Source organism: Balaenoptera borealis, assembly GCF_965194805.1.
Source record: "Balaenoptera borealis genome assembly, chromosome: 12".
Lineage (NCBI taxonomy): Eukaryota > Metazoa > Chordata > Mammalia > Artiodactyla > Balaenopteridae > Balaenoptera > Balaenoptera borealis.
Window position 1 is genome coordinate 15,232,367 of NC_138869.1, and position 10,000 is coordinate 15,242,366.

Here is a 10,000-nt window from a genome sequence, read left to right on the forward strand (position 1 = left end):
GGAGGATTCCCAGTCTAAGAACTGGTCAGTCCAGACTGCTTTTCCAGCACCCCAACCCCCAGCGGCTCCCCTCCCAGACTGTTCTCAGCTCGAGGAAATGCTTCCCGTCTCCTCCAGTTACCAGCACATTTACCCTGGGCCAAGCCTGGCGATTCTTCTCCCTCACCTCCCTCACCCCTGCTTTGCATATTATTAAAATCAAACCACCTCGCTGTCTGGGCTGAGAGAATTTTACTTCTTTGCTCATTGAAATCTATTTTGAAATTGATGGATGTGTGAAGAGTACATGCAATGTAGATTAGCCTCAGAATGACTGATTTCTCATAATTCTGAGAAAAGAGAAATTATTGCCCTTAGAAGGTGTCATCTATCTGCATACCGTTTGGGTTAGAAAGAGAATATCCTTATCAGTACTTTAGTATATAGCTCTCAACCCAGCACCAGGAAACAGTGTAATTTGAGACAATGAATATCATCAATGCCATGAATTCCCTGTAATTGTATTTCATTGAGAAAAAGAAACATGTCTCTCCTTGGCAAGCTTGTGCATCTTTGGGGGGTGTGGGAAGAGGGAAGGACTGCACTGTACCATCTGGACTGTCAGAATAGAGATGAAAAATAGCACAGCCGCTCACCCCGCCATTGGGAATTCAGTCACGTGTTTCCGAAACGCAAAATATGAACACAAGCTAAGGTAAAAAGAAATTAGCTTGACAGCTACTTATTCTCTGCAATCCAGCCAACCCTTACTGAACTCCTACTCTGGGCCAAGGGCTATGGCAGCTACCCGGCAAATTCTCTGCCCCTGTGGAATTCTCTCCACCAGCCCTTGTAACAGAAGAGGTCAAGACTCAATCAGCCTGAAAGTGGCAGAGCCGGGAGTTGAACCATGTTTCCCAGAGTTTGATATCATGACTCAAGGGACTGAAAGAGATTCTAGCCAAAAAAGTAAAGTACTGGCTCATCCAACTGAAAAATCCCAGGAGTAAGGGCTTCAGGCATGGCTAGATCTAGTGGCTCAAACAACATGATCGGTACTCTCGTGTCCTCTCAGCTGCGCTTTCTCTGTGTGGGCTTTGTTTCTCAGGAAAGCTCATCCTGCATGGCAGCCTCTGAAAACCCCAAGCCTAAAATCGTCACAGCTCAATAACTTCAGCAGTTACTAAAAGGGGGTTTTAAACTTCTTTCTCTCTGCACTAGTTTCTCGGAAAAGCCTCAGGGCTCAGTCTCCTTAGGGTAGCTTGGAGCCCACTGCTGAAGCATCCACTGTTGGGGGCAGGGAGATGAACGCTCTGACTGGCCAGACTTTGGTCACAGGCCTCCCCCCCACCCGCAAACCGTGGGTGAGGAGAGAGGAATCTCTTTAAATGAGTAGGGATGAAGATCAGGGTGCCCTTCCCAGAACTAGGATTAAAAGGGCAGCAAAATACAGTCCTGTATATCCTCCAAGAAAAAAACAGCTTCTCCTCCCCTCTCCCACTTCATCCCCCACCCAAAATTCTATCCTCTTACCCTACTTTGCCCTCAAAGCTCCTACCACGCTTTGACATCATAGCATAAATTTACTTATTTCTGCAAAGGCACAATCTTATCAGTATATTCCCGGTACCCAGAAGAGCGCCTGGCACGTTATAGCTGTTGAATATTTTATTTGTTCAATAAAAGAAAGAATGAATCAGAAACAGCAAACCTGCCTCTCAACCAGAAGTAATAAAGGGTTTAGGTGATGGGGCATGTCGGAGGGGAGAATAAATGATCAGTACAGCCGGTAGGTGCTTAACAAACGCTCAGCACCTGCGCACTCAGGAGAGCGGAGGACAAGCCCCAGCTCCCAGGCCTCCAGCAGGAACTGGACAGATGCGGGGGCCTGTCCCAGCAGGTTGGGAGGAAGCCTCATTGGCCCTCCCGGGATGGCGACCTGCCACTTTACTGCCCAACCTGAGTCCCCTTAACGCACAGACGGCAGGCCCCACCCCCAGGGGATCCCAGTCCCTAAATCCTGGGGGCGGGGCCGAATTTGCATTTTGACTAAGTTTCCAAGGCCTGCAGGGGCTGCTTCGGGAACCACAGCTTGAGAACCAAGCTTTCCTGCAGCCAAAGACAGCTGCAGGAATGGTATATCTAATGGTATTTCCAGTGTTGCCGGCAGCTACCGAGTGCCCCGGGGTCTACGGGACAGTACAGCGGGGAGCTGCCTGGAAGAGCCAGATTGGAGAATTTTAATCAGTCAGTCCCTGAAGGGAAGGCTTGAGATGCAGGACGTGGGATGGGTCCCCCCCCCCCCAGCAAACTCCCAGAGTTGTGGTTCTCAAACTGTGATCCTCTGACCCCCGACCTCATAACCCCCTGGAGAGAGTTGAAAAGCAGCTTCTGACTCAGGAACTGTTTAGCAATCATACCAAGGGATTTTTTTTTAAGGTACATAGAAAGAGATTGATTGTGAGGAATTGGCATCACCTGGTTATGGAAGCCGAGCCGTCCCACGATCCACCGACCGCAAGCTGGAGGCCCAGGAAGCCAGTGGGGTAGTTCCAGTCCCAGTCTGAAGGCCTGAGAACCAGGAGAGCCAGTGGTTTAAGTCCCTGAAGGTGACTTATAAAGACCTGAGAACCAGCAGTCCTGGTGTCCAAGGGCAGGGGAAGATGGACGCCTTCACTCAGCAGAGAGTGACTTTGCCCTTCCATTCTAATCAGGCCTGCCATGGATTGGATGACACCCATACTGGTGAGGGCGATCTGGATTACCCAGCCAGGTACCGGGGCTGAAGGTGGCAGGAGGGCCAACGGCCAGCCATTGCATCCTGAGGGAGATCCCCACAAAGACCCGCCTGGCCAGGCATCTCCAAATTGAACAGGAGATTCTTATTTAAATGTGAGAACCACTGCCCCAAGGACTGCTGGGTTGTACTTGAACGTAATTAGGTCAGTAACAAGTATTCTCTGAGTTCTCTTAGAATCAGGGCCCATAACCACAGAAGCAGCTGATCAAGGGCAAGAGAGGAAGAAACGGAAGCAGCATTTGCTAAGCAGATGCATCCACTGTGTGTCAGGCCCTTTATACACACAGTTTCTTGAATCCCTGCCAAGCCCTATGAGAGGAGTATAATTAGCCCCACTTCACAGATGAGGAAACTGAGACCCGGAGAGGTTTACTACCAGCTCGCCCAGCAATAAGGAGCCAGAATCAAACCCACAGTTTTGACTCCAAATACTGCCCTCTGTCTGCCAAATAGGATAATGGAAACAAGGCAGGGCAGTGAGACGCAGAAGGCTCTAGGAGGTAAGGTTCCACGGGACCCAGAAGCTTCTAATATCCAGAGTTGAGGCTCCTTGTGAGAGGCTGTGAGGAAGGACAGTCCGAGGAAGCAGTCATCTGGGAAACTCCCAAGGCACTGAGAGACCCCCTTCCCAAGCTTTCTCTAGAAAGATGTACGTGCCCAATTTCATATCAAGCTGAAAGCAAGTTGAGATGAAAATCAAACCACCCACCTGAACACTGAGGAAGGCCTGGTGTGCTTCCAAAGAACAGTCTGGACGTTTCTGCGTTTCCCCTGTTCTTACTTCCCCTTGTTCTGAAGTATCATCACCTGACTCTGCAACTCATGGTGTTTCCCCAGCTATACTCTCTGGAAAACAGGAACCCCAAGACACACGGCACCGTAAGTCTTAACTGAATAATATATATGAAGGAGCTTGATCCTGGGAGGAAGTCTCTACAGAAATGCCCAGTGTCCTCATTGTCATTTTCACCACCACTCATATTTCAATGAGCAGCCCATGCCAAGAATTCAGTACAAGATTCCAAAGGACCATGAAATGACATTTTTCCACGCTGTGTTTAAAACATGCCAACACTATTTTTTTCTGTATCACTGGTGGCTAAAACTATACTTTTTTAAAAAGCACCATTAGGAAAAGTGAAGCAATAGTGGTCTCTTGTGGAAGTCAACAGTACATACAACAATTTATATACTGTAGAATGTGAATCACACAGGATCTTTGGAAGCCCCTTGGTAGAAAAACGTCCCTTTTTCAGAGCGGATGGGTTTTGAAGGCTCAGGCCTAAAACCTGAGGCTATACTTGGGAGCCTCTCCTCGGGGCCATGAAAATTCGATTCCCCCTATCAGCCACCAGCCTTCCCGCTCTGCACCCCTCCATCAGCCAGGTGGGTCTGAAGCAGGCGTTTGGGAGATACGCTCTGAGATTCAGCGTTGCGTTGAGTTTCACTGGCTTTGTGTGGCGCATACAACTGCATTTCCTTCAAATATCACTGTTGAAGCGGGGCCACGCTACTTAAAGGCTTTCCCTCCCGGACGCCCATTCAAAACTGGCCTGCACAACATGAATGGACCTAGAGATTGTCATACTGAGTGAAGTAAATCAGACAGAGAAAGTGAAATATCGTATAGTATCGTTTATAGGCGGAATTTTTTAAAAATGATACAAATGAACTTATTTACAAAACAGAAACAGACTCACAGACTTAGAGAAGGAACTTATGGTTACGGGGGAAAGCTGGGGGGAGGAATAGTTAGGGAGTTTGGGAGTGACATGTACACACTGCTATATTTAAAATGGATAACCAACAAGGACCTACTGTATAGCACAGGGAACTCTGCTCCATATTATGTAACAACCTAAATGGGAAAAAAGATTGAAAAAGAATGGATACATGTATATGTATAACTGAATCACTTTGCTGTACACCTGAAACGAACTCAACATTGTTAATCAACTATACTCCAATATAAAATTAAAAGTTAAAAAGAAAAAAAAAACAAAACTGGGCTGCAACCCATTGACCACAAACCACTGTCTTCGTTTGTGACCATGAAAGGCAAGGAAAGACTAATGCTGGCATAGGTGTAGCAGAACTCAAAGGCTTGGGGGAGGACCAAAATACTTGGTAGATTTCTCCACCAAATGATGCACATTCTTTTATTTTCCCCTATTTTGATGAACATTTTGCCTTTTATGCTGTACCAGAACTGAATTATGACTTGTATTTCAAGATTTGGGAAACCAATTTCACATACAATGAATTTATTATGAAATTTGACATAAACACTGAGAACATCTATAATATGTGGATCACATAAAGAATAAAAATAAGGTGAGCGTTCATGCAACTAAGAATGAGCATTGCCAGGACCCCAGTGTGCCTCTCCAAGCACATCCTCTCCAGGGATGACCCCTAGGCTAACTTTTATGATAATCATTCCCTTGTTTTTCTCTACAGCTTTCCACATGTGTTTGTATTTCTAAGCATACACTTAGTTCGAGTTGCTTTTGAACTGCACATAAATGGAGCTTCTCTGCTCTATAATAATCCATTGTACTGATACAAATCAACTCGTTTTGATGAACGTTTGGGTCTTTTCCAGTTTTTCACTTTGGCAAACAATGCTGCTATGAACAGTCTCATACGTCACCTGATTCCCACATGCAAGGGAATCCTCCAGACCGGAAGTGGGAGCACGTTTTCCGTAAACGGACATAGAGTAAATATTTGGGACTTTACAAGCCAGTCAGTCTCTGTCCCTTGCAGCTATCCAACTCCGCCACTGTATCAGGAAAGCAAGCAGGACCAGATGTCAACAGAACACAACAGATAACACGACCGTGCTGCAACGAAATTTTAACGAAAGAAAACAAAAGCAGATGGCAGGCCAGATTCGGGCTATGGTCCCATAGTTTGCGGATCCTGCTAAAGATGGCCCGCTGACGAGTGGAACTGCCGGGCCCACCCCACCGCACGATTCCATGGCAACCCGAGCCGTGCACTGCACAGCCTGCTGCAGCCAGAAGCTGCAGCCCAGCCTGCTGAGCCAAGGGCACGTCCGACTCTGCTGGGTGAGGCCAAACTCGTCCCCAGAGTGGTTCTGCAAGTTTGCATTCCCCCCAGCGGTGTGTTTGCAATCCCCCCAGCGGCGTGCAGATGCCCCCTTCACTCACATCCTTACCATCCGTGGCATTATTAATTTTTGCAGAACTCAAGGGTGTGCAGTAGTTTGGCTTTGCATTTCGCTAGTAAGTAGCTGAGTCCTGACTTCATGCATTTCTGACAGCAACCCTACTCTTGTGTAAACTGAAGATAGGTCGTTTTCCCTTGGGCACTTGTGTGGCAGAAGCCTGTGCTTCTGTATCTCCCTCTTGCCCCAGAACCAGGCTTACACATTGTGGCGGCAATGATGTTGATAATCTAAATCATGTCTTAGAACTCTGAAGCCCTCCTGCTGAGGAGACACAGGCAACAGAGAGTGGTGGTTGAGGCTGAGGCCTTTTGGGGGTCGGGGGGTCGGGATACAGACCACAGAACATATTAAAACCCTGAAAAATAAAACCACCTTACTAGGGAAGAAGGCAGAGCAAGCAGCTGTCTCAGTGGTTTCCAGGGGACCCTGGATCTTGTAAATCTGGCCTGGCTAGGGAAGCAGGGAAGTTAGGGTGTACGTGTCAAGTGGGGAGAGTCCCTGTTACCACCCCGACTTCACCAGAGCTACGAGTTCTGGGTTGTTTGTCTGTATGTGGGATCATCTGTTTTATAAATTCAATCACTATATAATTTTTATCTGAAGATTTTTATCAGCTCATTAAAAAAACTATAGACCACCATTCAGTATTAGCCAACTTAGCAGGAAGCCAATCCAAGAAACTGCCCCCATGAATATACAGTCATCCCTCGGTTTCTGTGGGGGATTGGTTACAGGACCCCCAAGGATGCCAAAACCTGATGACGCTCCAGTCCCTTATATAAAACATCACAGTGAAGTTGTCCCTCTGTATCTGCGGATCCAGAAAGCCAACTGCAGTGATACAGCTAGGGTTTAAGATCTGGATGCCGAAGCCACCTACTGGCTGGGTGACCTCGGACTGACCCTCCACTTCTCTGAACCTGTTTCCTAGTGTGCAGAATGGGAGTAATGATGGACCCTCTCCCATTGGCTTAGTCTAAGTGTTCACTGAGATAATGCATGGGAAAAGCTTGCTATGTTTGAGGCAGAAAATGTAAGCAGTAAATACTGGCTGCTGCTATCTTAGTAGTTTTTATAAAATGCCATCAGGAGTATAGTGGAATATCCCCTATATAAATCCACATAAACTCGTCTGCCTCAGAACCACATGTCTCCTGTTGAAGAAGCAGGCTCAGCTTGGTTAGATAACAAGAGGCCAAGAACCCAACTACTTTCCCTCTTTGCTCTGGCTGCCAGGAAGCTGAGGTTCCGTAACCAGAGGGTTGAGGGTGTGAGTTAGGAGAGGGGCGTACAAATGTGAGCCACAAAATTACATACATTAATTAATTTACATATTAATGTGAATGTAAGTACAGAGAGTAAGCAAAGGGTATGTAACCAAAAGAGCTGAATCAGATAATTTTAATTAAAACATTGTAACTTTTATGGATTTTTGTTATTATTTGTTAGCGTTCTAATAGTTATGATTTGCTAGACTTCTCATCCTAAATACATATTCACTTTTACATTCACTTTCATAACTTTATATTATTTTTCTTAAAGGGATCCCTCTAAAACTTGGATCAACCCCTGCAAGACATAGAAAAGTCGACAGTGTCCTTCCTACTGCAAGATTTTCCAAGGGGCGTGGCTGTAGGGAAAGTTCTAAGCAGGGCTCTCAAACTGTGGTCCCCAGACCGGCAGCATCAGTCTCACCTGGAACCTTGTTAGCCATGCAGAGTCTCAGGTCTCACCCCAGACCTACTGAGTCATGAACTGTGGGGTGTGGCCCAGCAATCTGTGTTTTCACAGACACTCCAGGTGTATTGGAGGCACTCTGAAGTCTGCACACCACTGGCTCTCAGGGAATCCATTTGCAGATCCTCAGGGTAAAAATATGCATCTGTATTGATCCTTTCATCTAAAATCGATCAGCTTGAGACCTGACCTATGATCTACCAGTTCTCAACGCCCACAATCCCCTCTTCTACTTTATCAGAGGGCACGCCTCTCACAGACCCAGAATCTCACCACTCTGGTTGCAACAGCCATGGCGAGTTTGTATTCTGGGGCACCAAAGGGTCCGTGTGAAATATTTTTCATGTCATAACCTGCCTTTTCCCTTCCCTCCTTGTTGGCAAACAGTGCCTTGCTCCAGAGGTTGTCTCCATACGTTCCATTCCTGCAGCAAACTACAGCGCGACTTCCTGCCAGCATCTCTCCGTCCTAGAACGCGGAAGGGAGATGGCTATTACTGGACATGCATTACCACATCTATTAGGACTGAAAAATGAAATCAGACATTTCCGGTGAGCAAATAAGCCTGATAGGGCCAATTAACTTGAAAACAAGGATCAGCTTAGCCAATTATGTTAAATGATGGATACATTTTTCTAAATTGAATAAGTCTACAGCTTCAAGGTTTTGATGCAAACATATTTAAGGGAGGTCATAAGATAAAGGCACTTATTTTTTTAAATGTATTATCAGAGATAATGTTGCATTTAACAATATTTTAAAATTTCCCAGCACTTTTGAGTATTTCAGGTTACACAAGGTGCCTCTAAATTGAAAAATAACAGGTACAAAGAATAATCATTTGACAAATCTTGGAAGGCCTTTCTGGAATACATACCAGAAAGTACAAAAGTGAATGACTCTAATAACTGAATGACAAATCTTTTTGCAAGTCAGTGGTTTCCAATTCTTTGCTTGCAACAAAATTGAAAGAGCGCCCAATTTATTTGTCAGCAAATGGATTCTAAAAATTAAGTTCTGATCACAAACTACTGGGTAATTTTTGGCATATTGCTAAGTTCAAAGAATTAAGATATCTATAGCTATAGATATTTATATATAATAGCTATAAAAACTCTTTGTACTTCTATCCACTTACTTATGTGAATGAGGTTACATCTATAAAAATGAAAAATAGGATGATAATTGATTCTAAAGCCCGTCTCATTCTGGCAATAAGTACTGTTCATCCAGAGACATACAATTCAATTAAGAGAGAGAGAAAAAAAAAAAAACAGTTATTTAATAAAACGAAATTTTTCCAAAAGAATTTTATCTTTTTAATAATTAGCAAAATACATATTTATGCTATTTATATAGTAATTGTAATGTTAGTTCAATCCTGAAGAAATTTTTTAATACTTAGAGTTTTATGATCACAGAAAATTGGTTAGACCTTCTATTTGTCAAAATGTGTATGTTTTTGTGGCACAGTTTGATTGGGTGGGCAGCAAAACTTTAAAGGACTGAAATATATTAAATCCGTATAAAATTCTGTGGTGAAAAAGGAATAAAGAAGAACTTGTTTGAAAGTACTTTTAAACAGATGATGGTAGGTAACAAATTGCAATGGTTTTTAGATTTAAATAAATATACTTGAGAGTAACTTTCAGTTTCATTTTAAAATGTCCTTATTTACCCACAAAATCAGTTTAGGGTGGACCAGATGGGTTTTCCAGCAATGGAAGCCGGCTCTTGGCTCCCTTTTGGTTTTCTCACTAAGCAGGTGTCAAGCTTTTCAAATAAGTGGGCAGTTTTCTCCAAGAATCTGATCAGCCTGCCACAAGATGCCCTTCGCCCTGCTCCCTTCAGAGTAGAGCTTCCTCATGTCCCCCATGATGCAAGAAATCCCTGCCTTGGAAAGGTGGATATTTGAGGAGGACCAAGCTCTTCAAAGAGGGCATTTCTGTTGTGTGGAAGCCACGTGGACCCCAAACTGGCCCCCCTGCCTCCTTCCCACATCCCCACACAGGCACGGAGATTATTCTGAGTTGTGGGGAAAGCCTCTGGCCCAGGCCTCTCTGAGCCAGTCCCAGTTCTTATCCCTCCCTGGGGTCCCTGTTTAAAGACTGTAGGGCTGGACTTCCCTGGTGGCGCCGTGATTAAGAATCCGCCTGCCAATGCAGGGGACACAGGTTCGATCCCTTGTCTGGGAAGATCCCACATGCCACGGAACAACTAAGCCCCTGTGCCACAACTATTGAGCCCGCATGCCCTAGAGCCCACACACTACAACTACTGAGCCCACA